Source organism: Pteronotus mesoamericanus, unplaced genomic scaffold (genome assembly GCF_021234165.1).
Source record: "Pteronotus mesoamericanus isolate MK-2021 breed Mesoamerican mustached bat unplaced genomic scaffold, CSHL_Meso_final contig_50, whole genome shotgun sequence".
Taxonomy (NCBI): Eukaryota; Metazoa; Chordata; class Mammalia; order Chiroptera; family Mormoopidae; genus Pteronotus; species Pteronotus mesoamericanus.
The window spans coordinates 38,214,843-38,241,622 of record NW_026555186.1 but is presented as its reverse complement, the minus strand read 5'-3'; positions in this window follow the sequence as shown (position 1 = coordinate 38,241,622).

Here is a 26,780-nt window from a genome sequence, read left to right as displayed (position 1 = left end):
GTTATATTCACCTTTCAATAGTTCTCATTCTTTGCAGTACTGAGCTTGATTACATTGTGTGCCGCTGAGCTTAGACATGCTTAAAGCAAAGACAAAGAGGCTGGAAAAGACAGTCGTAAGGATAAAAAAAGCTAAATACTTTGGTTCCTAACCAGAGATGACAGAACTATGCATGATTCATAAAGTGGGCTCAAATAGGCCCAGAAGTTCAGATATTTACCCAACATTTATCTGCATAAAACCATATACCTCCGAACTCTTGCATTTTAATGAGAAAATAGTGAGAGTCAGCTTTCTCTGAGATTCTCAAACACGCTGAGCTTTTTAGTAGCCTCAAATTAGTGGAAACACTGAGTTTAGAGATCTGAGAGATTCGGGGAGCAGGCTTTTTACAATATGTAAACAAAGAGTAATACAAATTAAATTTCACCTCTTTTCCTAATAACTGCAGGAAAGGTAATATAGGTTTTCACTCTTGATTAACTATCATATTCTATTCGTGCTTGCCAAGGAGATGGTGCAGATTTCTGAGAGTTCTTCGGTAGATGTAGCTTACAAATAGCAGTAAAGAGGTAGAGGTAAAATTTTTTTTAAGTATAGAAGGTAAAAAACATATTTCTTCAAAAATTATTGCTTCTACCCTATAGTTCGTTCACATCTTTATTCAAATAATTTGAGTCTTGCAAGTGATGTATTTTTAGATTTGTTGTGAAGTCCATCCTGTAAAATATCCATCTTTTATTAATATTTCATTATTGATATACTAATATTTTCATATTATCTTAGTAGAAAACCTCTTTAAAACAACCACTGTGAATAACCAAATATTATTAGGTTTTAATACATGAGTACAACATAATATTTATAACAGATTCTCATTTATTTCCTTCTTTGAAAACATACATGTATTTTAGTTTCATTTATGCTTACTCATTTTTAGTTTTAAAAAAACAAGCAAAAAACTTCAGTCTAATAACTAAAATGTTATATCCATTATGGCTAAAATTACCCACACAGTGTACGTATACTGATAGTGACCAAAAATAAAAATGTTTTGTATTTGTACACAATGAACAATGTTCTTACACTTAATATCTCTTCACATATAATGGAATAAAATTGTCAGCCATGAGTACATAGAGCAATTTTCATGCACTTATTGTTTCCTTTTTTGTAGTCATTTGCCAAACCAGAAAAGTAAATTAAAATGCCTTGCTTTTCTCTTCCACACTTAAAAACTGTATTTCAACAATTCTCTGAGCCTTAGAACTTTATTGTTTTAAGGTAACAAAGTAGTTAGCTGAGGCATAGAATCAATCAACTCTTTGTTTCTAAAGCACAGCAACTAAAGTATTCAGGTTAACAAAATAAAAGATAACTAAAGACTAGGATAGGATCCTAGGACAGGTAACTAGGACAGGATCTCGAATACTATGCTTTGCCGTGCCTGACACGAAACTGGGGAATTGCTGACTTTCCATTTCCAAGGGGTTCATACAGTTCTAATCCACTGCTGCAAGTACCTTAGAAGATTTAAGAAATGAATGCTGTAAAAAGTATACAAATTAATGTAAATATACTGCATCTTGCTTCTGAAAACTCTGTCAGGGCTCATGTTGCCAGTACACATACTGTGATGGGAATAATACCAAAAAGATTAGTGTGGCCTCTGCACCCAGATGACGTTAATTTATGGAGTGACCTGTATTTTTCAGAGTACCAGGGACCACAGGATGTAGGGAGGGTAGTAACAACAATAGGCCACAATGGGACTTTTGATTGTTAATAGTAATGGTTTATATCATGATTGCAGTAATGGTAATACAACAGTATACATTTGTCGAAGCTCATCAAATAGCAATCTTAAAATTGGTAGATTTTATTTTATGTAAGTTACATCTCAGTACAGTTGACAAAAAAAATGTTTTCAAATACTAAAAAACATCTTTGCAAGAATTCTGATTCTTCCTGCCTTATACCATGAACTAATTGGGGTAATAAAATTTCATGAAAATTTATGAATGGAAGACTTTTCTCCTCTATTCTTTTTGCTTGAGGAATTCAGGCAGAGAAAAATCAACAGGTCTTATAAAAATTCATCAATGGCTTGCAACCAAATATAAATTCACCACATTTATTCACCCTATACTACCATATGTGCAATTCAATTAGATATTCAAATAAATATTTCAATGTAATGTCTAATTGTTGCCCATCACTAAACTAAGGGAACTATTGAGGAAACATGGGAAGTGGAATGGTCAATAATCAATAATGTGTTGCTTCTCAAAAGGCAAACAAAATAATTTGAAGACAGAAATTAGCATTCAACTTTTGGACAAAACATCTATTTTTTTCTCCAACCATTTCATTAAATTAAAACTTTAAAAACATATACACAAACACACACTATGCACAGAAAATGGGTATGTGTGTTTTTGTCTCCAGTATATGCACCCAAAAGTCTGGTGAAATCAATAATGTGGATAGGAGTTACTTTCCATTTTTTTTCCTCTCAGACAAGTCTTTTTTTGGCATGTCAATCTGATGAGGTGGGAAAAATGAAGTTGGAACAGAAAACAAAATTGAAGCTAAAAACAATAGATAAGATTGATTAACCCCACGTTATCAAGTTAAGTGTCAATAACAAGGAGCTACTGGGCATCTGCACTGTTTTCCTCTAAACTTTTAGCCTTACATCCGTAAAACCTCAAGATAACTATCCATCATGGAGTCAAAGTGGCGAACAACTGTGTGGTCCTTTGATAAGACAGTGTCACAATTTGTCTCCTTCTTTTCCACAGATCACCCCTAATGGGGCAAGGGCAGGCCACAACAGCTGCAAATAGCCCAAAGACATTGTTTAGTGTAAAAGAAATTCTCAGAAAATATGTACAACAGGAATCAAAGCAGCTTTTAAAAAAAGTATCTAAACTCCATGATTATTTACTTGGATGTTTTATGTCAATTGTGTTTGTTCTTTCTTTCTAAACACTACTGTTGACCAACAAATTTTTAAGTATAACAAATAGTAGAATTGTAATACATTTAAAAAGGAGATGCTGTTAACAATTCTCTGAGAGCTAAAATAAAACATCTATATAACTCAGTAATATTTAAAATTTGTGGCTGGATTATTGCTATTTATGCAACGCCTGCAAGAGTTAAGTTATGCACTTACATATACAATAGAACACCATTTATGCCGTGCAAAAAATGAAGACATAGCCCATTCTCCTTGAAAAGAAAATTAGCCTAACTAATGAAGAATGCTTTAGTGGCATAGAGTATGACAATGTCATAGTATTAAGAGAAAAAAACAAAATTTTAATATATGAGTTATGACTACAATTATATTAATAGATATTCACAGAAAAAAAGTGGTTGAAAGTTTATAACATATCAATTGGTATGTTAGAATAGTGAGATTATAAACAACAGTTTTTCTGCTGCTTATTAATTTTTTCAGATTTTTTATATCTTGACATTTTTTCTCTATGCATTTGAAAACTTAGATTACATTAAGATTCTCTAACATACTGTGTCAGCAAATACTAGATTAAAAATAAAAAAGAAACCTCATGTCACCCGCATGGCAGATGCACTCTCAAGCCAACCTGTAACTTCTCTATTGTGGGCAGCAAATGCCACGCTCTTGAGCAGGAAGCAGCTCTATTCAAGGGTAGTGAGAAGAAATGTGATCCAGGATAAGTGTTCTGAAGTCTTGCTTTGCTACACAGTCTTCAGTGGAATGGAATAAACTGGAACTGAGGAAAGAGAATCTCAAATGTAAGTAATCAGTTCAGAACCTCAGAGAACACACTCATGTTGCAAAGCAAAGGAGTTATTCTGCCCTGCCCTGACCACATTTCTCCCCTTCAGCTATAGTTTGTAACTTATTTTTGCCTTCCAATCTGCTTTAGTGTTCATTTTTGACTGATTTTATATGTATAAAAATATTTAAGGAGAAAACATTGAGTTTCCTCAGGCTCCAAGGCCCTCTCTGAGAATGTACAGCTCTTTAGCCCCGATACGTCCCCCAAGAGTCTCTAGCTATCGAGACGTCTTAAATGCATTCTTTTTTATCTTAAAGGCATTTTAGTGTATTTGGTTTTTAAGAAAATACAAATACCTATCAGACAAGTATAATTAATTAATATCATTTTCAGTTAACATTTATGTTGGAAGCAAGCAAGGATATTGGTAAAATAAGACCTGTGAGAATTGGACAGTGGATAGGAATAGGGGCCACCAAAATGAAGACATTTATGGAAGGGAGGAACCCCTGAAATGAAATTTTACTTCATTCACCATTTGATCCTGGGTCAACCCTATCGATCTTGGTTGAATAAAGAATATGAACTTTAGAATCTGACCAACATGGATTCAAATCATGCCTCTGCCATTTAGCAATTGTGAAGTCATTAATGAGTTATCAAATGTGTCAATATTGTGCTTCCTTTGCTGTCCAATAGGAAAACATTTCACGGAAATGTTTTAAGTCATAAATGAGGTAATTGTGTACTTAGCCATATATAATAAGCACTTCACAAATGTTAAGTACTGTTCTATTTATTTTCCCTTTCTTTTTATTTTCTTCTACAATTTAGAGATACATTGTGGTCCCTAAAGTCCATATTTACAATGAGTTTTAAAACCTTATTTAATGGTTATTATGGTCAAGACTTGGTTTCCATAGACCAGCCTGGCTCTGGAGGATTCTACTTTGTCTTGAGGAGAAGATCCAGGTCTGTTTCTTCACATTTCAAGCAAATGTTATGGGAAATCTACTTGTATGCTTCTTGGATGAGGAATTCAAACTGCCTGTTCCATATTAGTCCGTTATAGAATGTAATGAGCTCCCCAGATGTGAGCCATGTAAAAGTACAGCCACATGCAAAGACCAGTAGAGAAATGACTCTCATCATAAGCTCCCAGCTGAGGTCTCTAAAATTCAGGGGGCACAGCAAAGAGCCATTAGAAGCCCAGCTATGAGTGTGCAGTGTCAGCAGACTGTCCCAAACCTGAAGGTTTACTCAACCTGAAAAACTGCCAGAGATGTTGATGCTTAATTAGCAACATGTATCTCTTGAAAACTGAATAGCAAAGAGGTTCTAATTGCAGTGTCTTTAGTTTGTCACATACAAATTATTTGGAAGCCCCAAATTCCAAAAGATTATGAAAAAAATGTTCCAAGGATATAATGGCAAGACATAATTAGAATGTAAGCAAGTTGGGGTTTTTTTAAATTAATTTTTAATTTTTTAGTTTTATAAATCAGAATAAAAACAGCTCTAAATAATCTTTGGCATGTTAATTGCTTCGTACTTGATGTTCTCATGAAGTCAGCAGGAGTTTTGCTGATTGAGGACCTATCCGAAAGAGGCCTTTGCTAGAACCAAAAAATGCTACTGGCTATTCTAACTTGATAGAAGAACAAAGTCCATATTATGTGTAATAATAATCTATGAGCATGCTCTAAAAGCATTTAGCATGAAAGTATTATCCCTTAGAGTACTTTCAAATAAAAACAAATATGACTCAACATTTAAACACATATAATTATGAAATTTGGGTCTATTAGATTCACAAATAAAATAAAATTCTTAACATGAAAATGAGAGACACTTTGTATCTTTGTTTTGCTTTATATTTCAAAACCCAACAAGGCAAAACATTATTTTTATGGAAGCTTTTCCATCTATGAGGAACCACATCACCTCTCCACCTCTCTCTCTCTCTTGTGCGTGCGCACCCACACACACACACACACACACACACACACACACACAAACACACACACATCCTAATATAGCAGTATCTCACAGGTATGCTAAGCATGTGATAAACATGATAAAGCATTGCTATACCCAGAAATATGTCTCTGAAATAGTCATATATGACTATTCAATAAGGAGAGTGTTTAGGATAACCCAATTTAAGAAAGCTGTGTTACAAGATCAGATTCTATTTTTAGGCTGGATTTTTCTAGACAGATGTTAAAAACCCATAAAGAGGATTTTAAAAGTGTTATTACCGGTAAGTTATTGCACCCTTAATGTGGTCCGTACTGTGGGAATAGAAGCTTCAGGAAAACATCTTTTCTTTCTGTCTCTTTCTCTCTTTAAACTTTATTTATAGCCTTGCAAAAGACTAGCATTCACATAACCCGCCTTTGCAGGCGTGCCAGAAGATTAATGATATCTCAGTGTTCTTGAGAACAAAAATGTGTCTACCACTGTGTTGAATAATCTCTCCTTTCACACATTAAAAGTGAGATGAGGCCTACTTTAGAAAGCAAGGACAATGTGTCACAAAGAGTTCCTTGGCTTAAAGACATACCCGTATTGCTATCCTGAATCACAAATTGTTTTCATGCATGTTATCTTGAGAATAAGAAAGCTTTTATCACCATCATGTTTTTAAAATTTACATAGAGCCTCAAAATTTGACTTACTCCAGCATTTTTTTACAATCTGTTGCTGGTAAGAATTGAGAATTTAGAAAGTTGTACACTATGATCTCTTTTATCTCCACTCTCCTTAAATTGGTTAACAAGACCCAAGGCTATTTAAAGGTTTAAATATTATTGATGTAGCCATTTATGTTAAAAGATATCTTAGCCTAGTTTATAGTAATAATAATAACTTATGCACAATGTTAAGTGTTCAACATATATTATCTCATTGAATCTTCATAAAAATCTTAAGAGGTAGTTACTACTATTCCCCTTTAAAGGAGGGAAGAATTTATAGTTCGAGAGATACATGACTAACCCTAAGTCATCCCACTAACAGGCGACAGAACCACATCTCAAACTCAGGTTTGGGGGTATTTCCATGCCATATTCTTGACCACTATGATATAGTGACTTTTGGGTTATATTCATTTAATATAAACTTTTATTCAGACAAGTGATACTTGGAGATTGTTTATAACTTTCAAGAATTTCATCACCAGTATTTAGGTGTATATTATATGTCAGTCATTGCTATTGACCTTTGGAATCATAAAAGTGAGGAAAATATACAAGAACATGCAATTGGGTAATGACAGTGTATGCAATAAATGGTCTTGGGTTAATCTGACTGATACATACAAAAAAAATGAAACTAAAGCACCTTTTATACCATATATAAGAATAAACTAACAATGAATTAAAGACTTAAATGTAAAACTCAAAACCATAAAACTCTCAGTAGAAAACACAGATAGTAAAATCTATAACATTTCTCTTAGCAAGATTTTCTTCTGACATTGCTCCTCAGGCAAGGGAAACAAAAGAAAAAATAAACAAATGGAACTATAGCAAACTCAAAAGTTTTTGCAAAGCAAAAGAAACCATCAATGAAACAAAAAAGACAATTTACTGAATGGGAGAATGTATTTGCCAACGATAGAGCTGATAAAAGGTTAATATCCAAAGTTTATAAAGAACTCATACAACTCAACACACACACACACACACGCACGCGCACACACACACACAGAGTCCAATTAAAAAATGGACAGCCCTGGCCAGTGAGACTCAGTCTGTTAGAGCATTCGTTGTCCAGTACACCAAATGGTTGTGGGTTTGATTCTTGGTCAGGCCACACATAGGTTGTGGTTTCAATCCCCTGTCTGGACACATACAATACCCCATCTGGATGCACATGGGATGCAACTGATTGATGTTTCTTTCTCACATCATCCTCTCTCTTTCCCTGACCCCTCCTGTCCCCTCCCTTCCCCATTTCTCTCTCTCTAAAAGCAATGAGAAAATGTCCTCAGGTGAGGATTTAAAAAATGAGCAAAGGACCTGAATAGATACTTCTCTAAAGAAAACATACAGATGACCATTAGACTTATGAAAAGATGCTCAATGTCACTAATCAGAGAAATGTAAATCAAAACCACAATGTGATATCACCTCACACCTGCCAGAATGACTATCATCAATAAATAAACAAACAAGTGTTGGTAAAGGTGTGGAGAAAGGGAACCCTTGTGCACTGCTGGTGGGAAAGAAGACTGGTGCAACCACTATGCAATACAGTGTAGAAGTTCTTCAAAAAATTAAAAATGGAACTACCTTATGACCCAGTAATTCTACTTCAAGGTATACATCCAAAGAAACCCAAAACATTAATTCGAAAAAATATATGCACCCTTACGTTCATTGCAGGATATTGAGGTGCACCCCTATGTTCATTACAGGATGCTGGGGTGCAGGATGAAAAAGATGAAGAGATTAAGAAGTGCAAATTGGTAGTCACAAATCAGTCACAAGGATGTAAAGTACAGTGTAGGGAATAAAGTCAGTATTATTGTAATAGCTATATAAGGTGTCATGTGAGTATTTGAAATACTGGAGAGACCACATTATAAAGTATATGATTATGTAACCACTATGCTGCACACATTAAACTAATACAAATTAATAATGAGTGTAAATTTAAAAATTAATAAAAAGTGAGTAAAACAAGTTTTGCTCTCAAAATGTAGAGGTGCCACACTGCCAACTCAGGCTTTGTTATTTAATTTTCTTAATCCATTTGATGTCATATGAAACATTAAAATGCACTCACATCTCACATTAATATAATTTATATAACTACATAGGAGTTGGGTTACATTTGCTTGAGATCATTTCGTAGACATTTTAATAATAATTAACCTTGATGTAGTCAATGTATATATTTTCTGGAGCCTCAGATATTTTTCCCAGGTCCTCTGCCTATAATGCATAAGAGTACCTTGGTCATAATGGAAAAGATAGAAAGGTATACTAGAAAACTGACACAATGCGATAAGTAAATAATACATAAAAGTGCGAAGTATTATGGGAGCCAAAGCATATCACTTCACAGAGCAAAGAAAATTTGAGAAAAATCTTGGGGTATTAGTAGAAGCTTGTCACATAACAAAACCCTCATTTACAAAATTGAGCTACAAAAATGTGTGATATGTCCAAGAAATATCAAGTAATATTGTGTGACTTAAGAAACATAGTTGGGCAGCATGAGATAGGATAATGATGGAGGGAGACTTACAATTCAATTTTTTTTTTCATTGTACATCGTTTACCTTATCTGAAAGAAATTTTAATATACATTACACTAAAATTTCTATTTCTTCACTGTACTGAACACAGCAACTTGTTTTTATTCTAAACACAATTTAAGTTATAATTAATATTGTTTTTCAGACAATTTTTAGCCATTTTTTCTAAAGAAATTAACTATACTCTTAATTCAGAATATTCAATAAGAATTATTTATAAATTACTTGAGACACTACTACACATATAAACAGTATATATAGTTTGCATTGATTATGATATATAGAGTACAAATATTCATTATACAATACATGCATATATATTCTACAAGTATAGACAAAAAAATAGAGTACATTTCTATGTATGTGCATATGTGTGTATATATGTTATATATATAATAAAATATAAGATAATATGTGAGGTCTTTCTGTAAGGTATCCAGCCATGTAATATGAAAAATAGAGACACTTATTGAAGAAGATACAAGATACAAGAAACATGGTACATAGGACAATGACAACTCAGTTCCCTTTAAATCAGCACCTTGGGACCTCACACAGTTCTCCCAGTTGTAGTTAGCTGCCCGACCATATTTTCCTGAATCTCAATAATGGTCTGAAAACTCTTGCTTTTCAAAGATGATTTTCATTTTAGGTAAAGTCAGAAATCCGAGGGGGCCAAATCTGGACTGTAGGGGAGCTGAGTCACCTCAGTGATTTGATGTTTTGTGAAAAAACTCTGCATGAGACATGATGCATTAGTGAGCGTGTTGTCACGATGAAGCTGCCAATCACCAGTTGCCCATAGTTGTGGCCTTCTGAATCATCTGAATAGCTTCTGAAGAGGAATGTTCAAGCTGAACTCAAAATTTCATGGAGATTCGTTGCTCTACTCACTGTCATTTTGAATGTGATGGCCACACAGTACATATGTTCACTCAGAGGTGTCTACCACTCCCACTGACTAGTACAGTGAGTCTGTCATTGTTCCCGTATGTATTTTCCAGTCCACTCTCCTTGACTGCCAGGTTACATTGATGTTGCACAAACCATTCTTGTTATATTAAGAATGACTTGACTCTTTTTGGACAGACCTTGTATATGATCAAGCAATCAGTGAGTATATATAAATTTCTTCTAACATTATGGAATATATCCAACAGAAATAACCAAATTGTATATTTCCCATTAAAAGCTTTGGACAAAAAAATAATATATTCAAGAGTAAATGGAAAGTTTTGAGGGTGAAACAACCTGTATGAGTGTGTATAGTGAGGATTTACGTTGTAATCCTTTTTAAGTAGTTCTTTTCAAAATATTTATCATGTTAAACATAGTCTGTCTCCATTAATAACTTAGTTTGCTGGAAGTGGGAGATAAAACAGGTAACTAAATAGATGAATCTTTGAATTAAACATCTTCTTAAATGCTGGAGAAAAGATGTTGTTATATTAGTCAATGGGGGTACTGAAAATAAAACTAACTAAAATGGTAAACCAACCAAACAGAACACTAGTTCAAAGCCATCTCACCTGAGAACTCTTTCTCTAAATGGAAATGAAAGATTATGGAATTGTAAATTTATCATACCAGTGAGTTTCACCTTGTGAAGCAGTAGGAAAAAAAAGGATGAACAGGTATTTTAAAGGATAGGCTGAAAAAAATTAAGCCATAAAGTGCAAAAAAATTTTATATTTTAAAAGTCACAGAACTGAAAAATATTCTCCCTTTCAAACTATAATATAATGATGAAAGCCTTTATACATGTGTTTACTAAAATAAACTGGCTAAATAAAATATAAAATTCATGACTGGTCAGACAAGACTTGGTTTGCTTTCCAACGCCTAGCTGTTTTGGTGAGAATGACACCAGAATTAAGTTATATTCTGTTGTAACACAATTAGACAGGGCATCAACCAAAGGACACATAATTCTGTAAATCTTACTCCTGGTAGTGTCCTCTCAGTTTATTTGTATTAATGTTTTAATAAAATTCTGTATTCCCCTTTTCTAAAAATAAATAAATTATGAGCTTTAACTTGTTTCTCAGTTATTCTTGCTTGAAAGTCATAGCCTAATATATATATGCACTCATATTTTCTTCTATATGATCTAAGTAACTAACATTAAGTTAGATGTTGAGAATATAATTTTAAAAAATATAGACAAGATCCTTGTCCTTTTGGAATTAAGGTTTAATACAGACAGGGACATAAAGGACAATTGCAAAGCAATGTAGTACACGTTATGATGGAGAAAGTAAAGATGTCATGTGAAACGTCAAAAGAAATGACTTGGAGAAATCAACGCCTAGAAAGGTTTCCTAGAGGAACTGAAGTCTAAGCAAAGACATAAAGCATAATTATCAACTGACTCGGAGAAGGGAGGGGAAATTAGGAAAGCATTTTTAGGCAAAGAAAATAGCATCTGCAGAATGCCAGAGGTACGAAAGCATGGATATTATGGAGGCAGAGAAATTGGAGAAATAAGCAAAGGCTAGTTCTTAGGGCATTATACACCACACCAAGAAGACTGAATATTTTTACGTTGGGAAAGAAATTAGATTTGTTTTGTAGGACCATTTTTCATCTTTTATTCAGAAAATTAAAGATAGAATTGGAGGTAGGGAAATCAACCATGAGGTTGTTGCAGTAGATCAGACAAGAGACAGATTAAGGTAGGGACAATTAATAAAATAGAATTAAGAAAATACTTAAAATGAAGAATGTATAAGATTCATATTGTATGTGGATGAGTTGGGGGGAGGAATGAAGGAAATAAATATAACCCTGTTTGATGAGAAACTAGGTGAGTGGCATTGCCATTTAATGGGAGTGGGGAAAACGGGACAGGAAAGCTGACAAGTCCAATTTTGAACATGTTGAATATGAGGTACATGTGGACCATCAGATGAAGATGCCTAGAAAGCAGGTGTATATAGAGGTTTAGCACTCAGCAGTGAGGTCCAGGCTAGAAATAGAAATTTGGAAGTCATCAGCTTATAGGTTTTACAATAATTCAAATTCTAAAACCAAAAGCGGTCAGCCAAGGGGAATGGATAGAGCAAAAAGAGTAAACTGCAAAGAGTAAAGAGTAAAAGACTGAGCTTTGATACAGCCTAACATACAAGAAATGAAAGAAAAGAGAGCATTCAAAAAGGGACTGTGGAAGAGATGGCAGAGAAAACTTGATGAAAATAGAAAGAGTAGGAAGACTTTCAGAAAGAGGGAGTGTTCACCAGCATCCAATATGATTGAGAAATTAAACAGCACAGAGACTAAGATGTGTCCATTCTCCTCATACAGGCTGTTTAGTGACTAGAAGATAGACTGTCTCTATTAGCATATATGTAAATACATATGTGTATATAAATATACATATACACATGTATATAAATATACATATACACACACACATATATAGGTATGGTATCTTTACATACACACATATTCAATCACTGTAACATTACGGGATAGGTGTTATTATTATGCTTTTTGCAAGAAGAGAAAATGGAGGCACAGAGAAGTGACAATTTGTCCAAGGTGACACAGATAGTAAGTGGAAGAGCCAGAATTGAAATAGATTAAGGACTTCCGTGGGAGGTCAAGGGATAAAGATTAGGAATGCAGATAATTCTCTCTAACAATATCACTGTGGGAAGATTTTCTGCTTATCAGGTCCAAGCTATTTAATACTACCCAAAGTGCAGATTGCCTCTCAAGGGGTACCAAATGCTTTTAAAGAAATCTTTAATGGTTATGCAAGGAGACTTGACTTGGGGTGTTGAACACACAATGCAATATACAGATGATAGATTATAGAACTGTACACCTGAAACCTATATGTATTTATTAAAAATCTAACACCAGTGTTTAAGTGATAATGATAAAACATAGAAATTGTTTTTCCTGTGTACTATCTCCTTGAGTTTTTAGAACAATGCATTATTTTTGGTCCTTAAACTTAATATTCAAGTGTAACCTTGCCTGGATCTACTTCAAGAATCATTTCAAAAAATTCTCCCCATAGATCTACCAAAGCAACTAGAACCTTGAACACTGGGTTTTAATTTATTAGTATGTCTTTAAGAAGTATCTGTTAAGTACATACACTGTCTATTTAGGGCACTGTTTTTCCAGAGACATCCTTATAAAGCCTGACTGACTGGTTAATCTTCTCCATCTTGAGCAATGAGTTATATGATAAATCGTCAAGCAAGTTGAGTTTTCTCTGTATGGGAGAAACACCACTGATTTGTGTGAAAGAGAAGAAATTCCTTCATAATTTTATTTTCATTCCCAAATATTTTGGGGATATTGTATAGCCACATTCATCATCCACTAAGACCTTTTTGTAAATAATTGTTGGATGAGAAACCACATTGAAGTATTTGCTATTTACAGGATTTACTGCTATACTACATGCAAGTTCTAGTATTGTATAAGAACATAATTACAATTAGAAAATCTTTTAAAATCAGATTTAGAAGTGCAAAGTGACCTCTGTAGTTTAAAAAAGTGAAAAAAAGAGACTTAAGAAAAAATGTTAAAATTAGATAGATTGGCAATTTTTGAAAAATTTAAGACACCATTTTTTCAATTATCCTTATAATTCCAATTCCAGTTTTCAGTTTGGTGGTCTGCTTTCTGTCTCTTTATTTATTTATTTATTTTACTGTTTCACCTCCAAAAAAGAAAACCAATAATGTTTTCAGTTGTTTCAAGATTTTTCTTTGGCCACAGTTGCCTATTTTCCACAACTAAATTTCCCAGTGACAGTCCTGTAAACTTTATTGTCAGGTTGACCAGCCAAAGACAAACTATTCTCCTCCCCCACCCCCACTTAGGACTGTAAGTGATGCCAAACACAACTAACATGAAACTCGGAAAGACAATGACTTGTTTTTAACCACAAAAGGCATAATAATACTTAGTTGAGCAAAATTTTTGAAAGAAAGTAAGTTTGTTTCCATTACTCCAATATGTTACAGTGGTCATGTGAAAATAAGCTTACACTGTCCCTACAACTACCCTAATATTCCTGAGGGGCCCTCCTTCAAACCTCACCATTCTACAAAACATGAATCTATCATGTTACCTAAGACAGAGGTTATGTTGCCCTTCTCCAATGACAAGAGCCCTGTGTTTGACTGCAGACCTTATTTTAGCATTGGACACCTGATTTTCAAAGGTTACCTTTCCCAAATTATAGGAAGAATGAGACATGCAGGCTCCCCTGTGCTGGCTGCATTTTGCTTTCATAAGATCCTTTAAGTTTCTCAATAAAAAACAGTACTTCCAGGTGATAAATGGGTCACATTCACAGAATATTGAAAGTGTGGGAGGGAGGCTGGGAGAGAGGAAGGCTTTCCTTCTATTTCCAGCATGTGGTGTAACTGGGATATTCACCAGATCCTGTTCTAAAGAAAGATATAAAGCCATGAAGGATTAGAAAAGTGTTAATATAATAAATGGGAAACCTCTGTGATTTATTTTTTTTATTTTTCTACTACTAAGTTTTTGTGGTAATGTTTTCATTGCTTTCAATCACCTCTTCCCTCCATCTTATTTGTCTTAACCTTTCTCTTCTTAAATGCAAAATACTCATAATTGTTACTGTGGTTATGTGGGCCCGTGATATCCGTACACGAATTCTTTGATTCAGAGAATTAGTATTAGATTTAAGCTTAATGACCTAGCAGACATCTGCCTCACATGGCCTCTCATTGCCTAGGAAACATGGGCAATCTACATGTACTGCCCTTGCTTTATTTCAAGGACCAAATAAAAATGACTTCCTACACCATTTTCATTCTAGAATCAGGAATCTTCAGAGCACATGTTTTCACCCTATTCCCATCTTCCTTCTCTTCTGGCTGATAAAAGACTGAAGGCCTGTGTGTCTCAGGCCAAGGCACAGAGGAATACAAAAGGACACAATGAACGCTGAAATGGGGTGTGTGGCGGTGGGGGGAAGTATATATGTTAGTTTTTGATAAATGAGGGCTTGCTGTCTAGTTTTCTTGCCTCCTAGCCTCATCTACCTCTTTTTATGTTAGTGAAGCAATCTTCTTTTTGCTTTTTCAATAATAACCATCAATCTTATGTAGCAGGATTTTTCTTCAGAATCCTAAATTAGCTTTAGTTTTTGCGATAAAAGTTGTCATGAAGACTCTCTTTTTCCCCCAGAAATGATATATGCAACTAGACATCAGGTACACAGAAGTCTACATCCTTCACTCATTAAAAACAATTAATATGTTTTTGACTCACAGAAGCTAAATATTCCATCATCAATTTATTTTTCCATTTTCTAAACAGAGGCTCTCAAAGATACTTGGTGAGCATATTGCCTAAGACTCCAGAGTCAGCTGATGCTGACTCCATCATAATGGGCATTCTTTGCAGGTTCATTACCCATTTCTCTTTTTATTCTAGGTTGCTTTGACAATTTATATAAAGCAGCTATTTTCCAACCAACTACATCATACTGTTGACTACAATAGTAAGATCAGCATCAGAGACAGGTAGATTTTTGGTGGTTCTGCATGCTGACACAGATGCGATTTTTTTTTCTTCTTTGCCATTTTATCAGCATCTTAACACTTAAAAGGAATCCATAGAGACCAATTGATCCGTTCCTCTGTTTTCAGACTGTTAAAGGGTTTTCATATTTACGTTTGAGGCAATTGAGGCCAAAAGAGGTTGAGGAACTTGCATGAATGTCTGTTTGTTAATAATAAAACAACAATAATAGCTACACCCATAAAGATGTCAGAAGATTACATACAAAAAAGTCCTAAACATTGTCTAGTATATATTAGGCATGCAATAAGTAGTACCTATTACATTTCACTAAACCCAGGTGATTTAGATATTAAAATAATTCCCCTTACAGACTGAATGAGATGTATTTAGGAGAAAATAAAATAAAATGTTGCTTTAAACTTAGATGGTAAACATGAAATATTAACCTAAGGAACTATAGAGGCTAGATATATAAGCAGCTTCATAAGAGGTTATATAAATGTGTGAACAATGGACTTAGACAAAAAGGAAGGAAGGTTGATGTGAGGTTCCCAGCTTCCGAGGCTGAAAATAAGAGATGAAAACCTTGCTCTCTTCCTAATGTCCTTGAAGTTATTATCAGGTTTAGCATATAGGGACCCAACAGATAGCAATGCAGTTTCTCTTACCTACCTGGAGGCAATTGCTCCAAAAGCCCTCACTTCTTCAATGAACATGTAGGAATGGAGAGAGCTCAGACACTGAGGTGCGTGTTGTGTAGAAGGACAGAATACAGCTGCACTTTCAAGGCCAACTGTACATGTTGATGTCATGGCTTATGGATAGCAAAGATGATGAGCCGTATGCTAATCATTTTTCCCACCAGAGGAACCAGAGGCTAAGGGGAGAGGACTTCATGCGGGCCGAACTGCTCTGGCCTGGTGGAGGGCAACGTAGCCAGTGTGTGGCTGCTCCTCTTACCCTTCTAATGCAGTGTGTTGGCCTCTGCGATGCAGGGGGCGGGGGCATGCGTCAGCCTCACCTCCAAGCTCTACAATTCTCAGTGGTGTCTGGTTCATGAAGTTGATAGCTGTTCTTGGGAGGAGGAGGGAAGTCAGAATGACCTGTGTCGCCTTTTTGATGACGTCACTCTCCCAGCAGTAAGTGATACAACTGATCTCCTTCCTTTCTTTTAAAATGCTGTCTTCACTGGCATTTAAGACATCATGCCCTTAATCATTTTTATTTGCAACCATTCTAACCATCCAACTGTGACTACCAAGTCCATGTGCAAGGTTACCCAAACTCCTTTCGATCCTAAAAAAGTAGCCCCATCCAAAGGCAACGTTTTTGTTTTTGTTTTTTAGTTTCTTGGTAAAAGAGAATCCTTTCGTTGGTAGAATTTGGATATTTCTTCTTTCCACTAATGCCAATACTGAATTCCGACAACAATATTAGCCAGGAATTTACAAGACTTTCTTTACAAAGACGCCATGAACATTATAAATCAGCATAGTTTTAAGAATGAAGACTCAGGTTTGTTGTTAATTTTGTTGGAACTCATTCACACCTCTGCTGGTTACGGTACTGGGCAGAGAGTGGCGAACTGCTGAGCCCCAGATATGCCCACTGCCATCTCTCAGAGTTCAACATTTGTTTTTTGTAGCAGCCCTTCTGCATATAGGAGAACAATTCCTACATTTGCTAAAGCTAGAAAAGTGAAGCATCCAGAGGTACTGCTTCCCAATAAAATAATAATGCTCTATTAGTTGTTCTGCTGTTACACGTTTTACCACAGACGACTCTTCTTTAAGCTGCCTTCCCGTATGTTACTCTGTGATAAATTTTATCAGCGGTCAGCGGGACGGGGATGCAGGCTGGGCAGTAGCACAGTGGCTTTTTATCTAGCTTAGTTCCTCCTGCCATGCCCCCCACCCAAAGCGGCATTTTCTTGGTGTAATTTATGTTGTGGCATTTCTGTCAGTAGATGTGGTGTCAGCAATTTGTGTTCCCAATGGAAGTTTACATGGAAATGAGATACTTAGCCACAGAGTAAAATTAAAGATGGGATAAAACTAACAAAAATTGTAATGCAAAGGTGTTTGCGCCTGCTCATATCCTTACAAAATTTTAAAACAAGGATTGTCTTTTGCCGGGAAAGTTTGTTTTCCAAGTCAAAAATACTGGTACAAGTAAAATGTACAGAGTGCATCCATTTGCAAAGCTAAAATTGTGTCAGCACTTGTACTAGGAACATCTACATTCCAGAGGCCTTATAGCACTGCCATAGATTTTAAATTAAAATGGTATTTAAAGTTTTAGAAGCTAGACTGTTTCATTAAACTTTGTAGTGTTTGTACCTTAGAAAAATATGTACATATGATGTATATTATTGTAAAGTTAAAAAACTTAGCCCAGTGCAAATATGATTGGAGAAATTATTTTACTAAATAAATATTGTTTGTCCTACATATGGCTTATCATAATACAAATTTTCATTATTCTGTTACAGGTTATTTAGAGCATTCAGCTGCATATTGCATTTTAAAAATGAAATAGAAGTATTTAGACTTCTTAGCTAAAGGCTTCTGAGATAGCCCAAGCTCTGGATTAGAGCCTCAACTTCTCCATCTTAAAAAGGGCTTTTATACAAATGGGATCCTCATGCATTGTGATGTACAGCGCACAGCAAGAGTGTAAGTAGTGCTCTTCGTCTCTCTACAACCTCTCTCTTCCTATTTCATTTTTTTCTCATAGAGAATACATTGACCAAGAAGGGAAGAAAGAACAGACATCGTGAATCCAAGTTTCACTACATTATCTGCCATTGAATTAACAGCAAACAGATTTTATCACTTATATTTTTCTGTGCTTTAAAAGTATTTAAAAATATCTTAATAGCTTTTTGCTCTTGATTAAATTTTCCTTCTTGATCCCGTCAGCATATGGATGGTATTTTTGAGGCGTTGGTAATATTCTGAACTGCATGTGACATGATGGTTATTTTACGCACAAAGATGTCCAGAAAGGAGATCTACTTCCATGAATGATGTCTACATTTCTGAAAAATTTTTCTTCAGTCAAACTGGCAAGAAAGATTTGAACTCCATTAGTTGAAAATTTTTACCCTTTTGAAATGATTTAAGGACCTGTCCATAGTAATTTTGATTAAAGATGAATGTTTTGAAATTCAGTCGCTATATCCAAGGTGTATCTCCCAGAATCCTGCTAGGATTCTGAATAGACAGTAGAGCAGCATACATAGCTCACACATACCAAAATGCCAATATATGTATTCAGCTTTGTAAATACACCTTTAAAAATACCTCGCCATATTTAGCCACTCCTAAATATGTATTTACACAAGTCTACACACTGTAAGTGTTTACCTGGGAGACAGGAAAGGTCTCTCTGGTAAATAATATGGGTTTTATAGCCTTTCATGAAGGAATTTTTTGTTTGCTATGTAAAAAAAATCAGCTCCTCTCAGTTATAATTTAATAAATTTTTTCTTTCCCTCTAAATTTACTGCATAGCACTTGAGGTAAAGCCCTGTAATGTTTAAAAAAAAAAAAAGGCACCACTGGTGTTAGCTTTGGGGACAGAATGGCTTTGATTCATTCTGCTAAAGACTACAGAGAGTAGAAAACATGGATATGATTTCTGAAAACCAAACAAATAAAAATAAACTGTCAGATATATTTTAGAGCTAAAGCTATCGAGTAATTACCTATTTCTCCAGGTTAAAAAAAAAAATCAGAATTTCTAGGAAGAGCCAAATGATTTAAACTACTGTACCCTGAATTTTCTAGATCACTAATTTAATTTTATACTTGACATTACTTCAGTCAATAGTCGATGTAGTTTAAACATTTTCAACTGATAAGCAATATTGTGTTAAATTGAAGAAATGAACAAATTCTAATAGAAAAGCAGCATTGCCCAGTACACTAGTCCAAGGACAGGAAATTTTCAGGGCATACTCTAACCTGCAAATACATGGCCTTGAGCAATTGATTTGATGTGACTTATATTTTTGAATTTGTAATTTAGGCTGTGATCTTCCCTGGACCTAATGAATGATGAATTCATAGTCAGATATAAAGTACTGAATTTTAATAAAGAAATGTATATCTTTTTTAAAAAAACACATTGCTTTTTTTTTAACTGAAAGATACAAAGTAAAATAGAACGTGTTTGGGATTAGAGCGATCTCCTGTTACCTGGGAGTTTCTCGCAGTTTTTTTCATTTTCCGGCCCCATCTTTGCTCTCCCTTTATTAAGGCTTTTGAAATCACCTAACATTAAGCATGTGGCCCTGGGCTTTTGTGAGCCAGTTAGGGTTCCAGAAATGAGTATGGCTTAATTTGGAATCTCTTAAAGTTTTTTAAGCGGAGGATCTCTCTGAAAGGATCACTCTCCTAATCAGCTCACTTCCTCCTAGAAAATAAATGTGCAGGGTTTCCAGCAGCTTGTCTCTGGAACCACTGAAGATTTTCCTGTCATCAGTGGAGTTAGAGACCTACAAGAGAAGAACAAAAACAGAGAGGCCCCTTACATGAATTCTAAAGACACTTAATAAATTACAGCCTTACACTTAAAGGTCTCCTCTTTCTTTGTTCTCTGTCTTTCAAAATTTTTCTCTTTCAGAATCTTTCTGCACATGGGTGTTTGTGCAGGAGTCTGGTTTATATTGAGGAGGTGGAAAATACAGGCAGTTTGGCAAGTCCAGATATGGAAACATTGTAGGGTTTTTCAGGATAGAAACATATCAACTTTTTTAATGGGTCCAATTATTTACCCCCACATAAAGTGCCTATTAAAATTTGTGAATGCAAAACAGGTGCTTGTATATCTTTCTATCTCACATCTAAAATACAGCTTGGAAGAGATCAAATGTGTGTATGTGTGTGAAAATATTGACATCTCATATTATGATGTTTTAAAGTACTTCACCTTTAAGCATTTTTCTTACATTTATTCTTAAAATGTTGAAAGAGGCGTCCTATTTTAAAAGATTAAAATGATCCTTTAAAATAAAAAATATAATTTGTTTTAACTTTAAATATGTTAGAAATTTAAATACAAAGGTATGTTTGATAAGCATGGAACAGGGGGGTTCCAACTAGGTCACCAATTCATATCTGATCCAGAGTGCTGAATACCTATGGCTCTCTATCATGAGTATCTAAAATGAATGCAACAAATAAATATCTGATTATATTTCCATGCAAATTTTATACCTACTCGACTAATTGAAATGAAGCATACTATATTGATTGTGTATTCAACTTGTGCTTCTGAAAATTATTCTATACTATCCTATATTCTTACAAAATGAAGAAAAAATTCATAAATGTCAATAATTATTCAGACCTGTGCTCCAAAAAACACAAATAATACATCCCCCGTCTTCTGAGTCTGAACCATCGGGACATAATTCTTTCCGCTCCATCCTAGATTGTCACATACCTATGTACATGACAGGTTAGAAGGATCACTCGTATGTCCCGCAGATCCATCCTGGCCATGGTGAATTATGTCCCAGGGTACTGCAGAAAGGAACAGACGAGCGGCACCGCTGACCCCTACGTGGGAATCAGTGTCTGTTAGAAGAAACACTGCCTTATGTTTCTTAACATCTCCCAAACATATGAGGAAATATAATTTCTGTTCTTTTGTTTTTGCCCTGTCACTCCACACCTTATCTCCACGAAAACTCAGGGACAAGTTCAGAGCACCAGAGTAAGTGCCAAACCTCTGCTATTCTAAAAATTGCCCCTCCATCTCCTTGCCTGTTTTCCTGGAAACAAAAGCATGTACTTTGACTCTCTTCCCCGAGGGTTCTTTCCTAACGCTATGACAGGATTTCAGAATGCTCGAGGTTGGCTGGAGCCTGAGACTTGCTCTGTTGAGGTGAAGGGATAGTGTGAGGGGAGCTCAGCTAGCATGAAATCACAATACTTTGTGTGGCTGCTGAATGTAATTTCAGATGTATGTTCTCTAAAATTCCCAGGTGATAGTCCCGCTCTAATATGCAGTAGTTAAATCAGTCCTGGATTTACTCTTAAACCTTACTGCTCCCTTATAAGACTAAATAGCATTCAGGAAAGAAAATACAGGGTCATAGGGTAAATACAACCATATCCTAGAGATTGCAGTTGAAAGCAATGTGACTGCTTTAAAAAGGTGAAGGGAGGGATTTGGAATCCTTTCAAAAATCTGAAGGACAGTTAAGCAGCAGAGGATGAGGGTTAATTTTTATGGAAGCATCATGGAATAAAGTGTCTGGATGAATATAAAGAACATTCTATGAGTTTGTGTAGTCCCAAAAAGAATGGACCAACTGCCTCAAGAAACTCCTTGGGAATTGGGTTAGATGACCTTCCGGCCTCTTCCAGTGCTGAAGTTGTATGAATCGACAAAACTCGCCCAGCTGAGGGAGTACCAAGGGTGCTCACTGAGCAATTTCAGGATACTCTCAGATAATCATCCCAACTAGACATATCCTCACTTTGGTCTTTTCTAACCCAGGATTTCTTTTCAGGAGTCTGTGGTGAATGTGATCATAAAAAGAACATGGATTCCACCATCAGAGATCCCTGGTTTAAAATCTTGGCTCTTCCATTTGACTACTTTTGTATATTGAGAAGGTCAATGAACCTAAGAATCTGCCATAAAGCTGAGGATTATTCCCATTTCACAGGGTAGTTATCAGCATATGAAACTGTGTATTTCCCAGTGTATGCAGTAGGTATTAATTGTTATAGGTGTATAAGTACATGGCACAAGAGTACCATGGCCAAAAATGCTCACTGCTAGACATCCTGGGGGAGGGTGATCATATTGTAGTAAGTTCTGAAGCAGCAAGCTAGGTGATATATGTCAATTACCTGTGTTTATAAAGGCTCCCTTTTCTATGAAGAACACACAAATTTATATTAATCTAGAAAAGGAAAAAGATCCTACTGTGGAAATTGTGCTATAAACATACAAAATGTGGTAAATGAAATAATCATTGCAGTGATGAACTTTATCAAAATTTACATGAGATGAATAATGCAAAGGCAGAGAAAATTATTCTCTACAGCAGCAGAAATCCTCTACATAGCTCCCTCTTAATTTTAAGATTCTTCCAGTAATACAGTCTGATTATTATCACTCCTTTATTTTAAAATCAAATCACCTAAGGTTGGAAGCATTGTTCACAAGGACAATAAGAATTGCCTGGTTTCTTTGCTAAACGCATACTTTTCACTCTTGGTAAATGATTCTTAAATTCCCAAACTGAAAACTGTGATTTTTCAACCAGGAGGGTAATTACTTTCACACATAAATAGTTGGTCAGTTTGATCCAATAAACTGCTGAGTTTATTAACTAGTTATTCTGTATAATGCAAGCCTCAGCTACAATTATTATATATAATTAGCTCTGTATTTAATCTACTTTCAGGTATTAAGCCTATATTTAGCATGGCTACTCCTTTGAAATTAGAATTAAAGATCTTTGATCTGGTCAGTCTTTACCACATGTATGGGTATTTATGACATGGACTTGGACTTCTACCATCCCTTGAAGGACACTAACAGCTGCTTCTGGGTTGCTTTCAGTTTGAACAGAAACATACATACATTCACACTGAATGAGTAGTATTAGTTACAATTCCTACTAAAATGATTCTTTATTCCCAAGAAGGGGTGGCTAGATTTGACCAAAACATTTACTCCTAATTTTGATGGGTACCTTAAATACACAGCTAAGTTAGGCAACCTTTTTAAGAGTTGAAATCCTTCCTGCAATCTGGTTACAATACATGACTTAATGTGGCATCCAACAATGCTTAACTTTCAACTTGTGAGTGGTTAGCAGTCAGGAGCTCGTATTCCAGGAACACAATTTGTTCACTCGAGCACAAGTGCTCTTGCACACAGGAGAGGGGCAAATGATCCCAAGGGAAAGTCTATGGGATAGCGCCTGGCTTCCTGCCCTACCTTCATGTGGCAGTAATTTTCCTACACAAGAGGCAGAGGGCCTCTTCTTGACACACACTGTCTGCCTTGCCTCCCACACACAAACCCACAAGAAAGTCTGACCCAATGCATATTAAGAAAAAAAGCTTGACCTGACCACACAGCAATTCTGGAGCATGAGCAGTAGCCACTGCCATGCTCCTGGCAAGGGTTTCATTGCATCCAATTGAAAGTGGGCATAATAAAATTCCTTTGTCAGGAGTCCCAGTGGAGTGTTGGCAATTGAGCGCATATTCTCCCCTTGGTAGGAACGACTGTGGAACAGCATGAAATCTATGCTTTGGCAGCAAGGGAACGTGGTGCTAGCATTTTTCTAAACTGAAGCAAGACGGATGAGTTGGCCTGATACAAGTTATCAGATATGTTAAATCACCTCTAAAAATAAAAACAAAAGATTTAAAGAAAGTTGTGAATCTTACAAAAGAATAAGGATGGTTAGAAAGGCTTTTTGCTAGTAAAGAATGATTTTAAAACATGCTGAGAGCATGATCAGAGGAAACAAAAATATGGAATTGTGAACACCTAAGCCATTTTAGTTGGTTCAGAATTCAAGGACTGAGGGCTATGGCCAAATCCCACAACAGTCCAGAGAGTATTTATTTGTAGTCAGTCAAAAAGTTCTCGTATCCACTAAATTATTACAGAGTTCAGTAAGTGCCAGGCACTGAACTTATGCTCTCAAGAAACATAAATACAAATAGATCCTGCCCTTACAAATATCTATTCACAGATATAAGGCATAAACCCTCCAAATAGAAAAGGATAAGAGGTAAAAACTAGAGAAACTTGAATAAAGGCATTAAAAATAAAAGTAAATATTCTGGAGAATCATTCAAGTATCTTGATTTTTTTTCAAACATCTCAGTGTGATACTGGGTCTTTCTTTTTCCCTCTCCACCATGATAAATTGCCTAACTAATCCAAAAAAGCCTCAGTTTCCTATGAGGTCAAGGTCTTTTATTATTATTTTTCATTGCTTTTAGAGAGAGGGAGGAAGAGAGAAACATCAATGTGAGAGAGAAACATCAATTGGTTGCCACCGAAATGTGCCTGGACCCGATCATACACACCTAGAATGAGGACTGAACCTGCAGCCTTTCAATCATGGGACGATGCTCCAACCAACCGAGCCACACCACCCAGTGCCCTTGTTACTTCTCTTTTTCCTAACTAGCTTCTGAAATATTTACCCAAAGACGTGCATAGTTCTAGCATAAGTTCACCCTCTAAGTAACACAAATGCAATGCTCTTTCCCTAAGGAATGTTTTGGGATTCTTTTTATTGTGCTTTCTCAAAGAACCCAAATGAATAGAGAGAACAGCTTTGCTCATGGCAATCACTAGCCTCAGAGATCTCAGATCCTGGGAACAGAAAAAAAGAAGGGGGGCAAATTTTCCATTCTCTGAGTTCCTGGTACAATGTGAGAAAGCCGCTTCATTATTTGTCATTAAATTCAATCTTAAACTACATTAGATTTAAACAGCACAATGCTTATTAGATTAAAAACCTGTAGATGCTTCACAAAATACAGGACAAAGATAAATAGAGTATGTATGAGCCATGCAGAGTGACAAAAATAGAGCACAAAAAAAAATGTGTAAATATTTTCCTTAATATGCCCAAGACTTTAAAAGTAAAATGAAGAACCTGTCAATGGGGCTAAAATTGAACCACTCAAACCAGGCTCAATGTTTATAAATGAAGAAGAGCCAAACCAATAATAATATTGTGGCATTGATTCTTTATGGTCTCAGTCACACCCACCTCATCATTTAATATATTTTTTCTCCTAATATGTGTTCAATCCTTTTTGATGGCTTGGCTCAGGGCTTAGATAATGGAGCCAAACCATATCCCTTTGGTTGGTCTCAAGCTTGGCTGGACTCTCAATGACTTCCACACATTAAGAGCCACTCTCACAAAAAGCTTAATATATAATAAAGCCACCTACCTAACAAGTAATAAGAATCAGCATTTCTGAATTAGTCTATGAGCCAGTCCCTGTGCTTAGGGACTTACACACAATCTGTCATTTAAACCTCACAAAAAAATGCTGAGGCAGCTAGCGTTAACCCCACTCTACAGACAAGGGAATGGAGACGGAAGGGTCAGGGCTTTCCCAAGGTCACAGAGTTAGCAAATAGCAGGACCCTGATTCTGTCAGCTATATTTTAATTGCTGCAGGGTCACAGGGTGTTGTTCTGCTACACTTTGAGGTAAATTTCCTGATACATTAGGATGGTTACTTTGAGAAATATAGAAAGCTTCCTGTTGCCACAATATGTGAAGACTGGCCAACATTTTCTAAGGAATCTGACTAGGAAATAAATCGCTCACCTTGAGATGATACAGAGATCTGAAGTCACAAACATATGATCAATTACTAACCCCCTCCCAGACCTCCTGCCACCACCACCTCCACCAAGAGCAAGGAAATTTAGGGCTACTGCACCCCCACACTGCAAATTATTTTTTGTGATTCGTGGGGTTTTTCTTTTTTAATGTCAGTTCAGTATGATGCCCTCTATAGGCAAATATCGGGGGAGGGATTACCCAAATGTGAGTTACCTCAGGCCACACCCAAAATATCCCTAGTGCTCCCATCCCTGAACTTCAAAGCCAGCCCATTCTCCCTGCTTCCTCTGCGGTGACTCTGCAGTGGGCACAGCTACGCAGCCTGGGTGGTCCACCATACCCAAGCACTCCCTGAGCCAGGGAGTTACCACATGCCCTCATTCTGGGGTGGGAAAGGCAGAGGAGAAAAAGATAGAGCTGATAAATACAAGCCGGCCTCCCCCAATTCCCTCTTGGGGAAAGTCAACTATATACGAGCCAACTGGGCTTACACAAGGCAAAGCTTCTCAACAGTACAGCTCTGTCCTGCATTGCCTGGAGTTTTTCCTTCCGGACTACTGTGGACCGATGTGGGAGGCCACGTGGCACCTCACGGGTGGTGGGAAGACCATGAAACTGGAAGCAAAGAGACCCAATTTTTGATTCCAGCTCTGTAACTCACAAGCTCGGATTTTCAGCCCTCTTTGGCCATCCATGCTCTTTATCTTGTATTTCTCTGGGTATAGGGCGCTGGAACTTATTTGTTTGTTTGTTTTCTGAAGATGGAAAAAATATAAAGTATTTCTCCCAAATTTCTGCAGCCCTGACTCTATTAGAAGACAATAATTTGTAGCAAGCAAGTTTC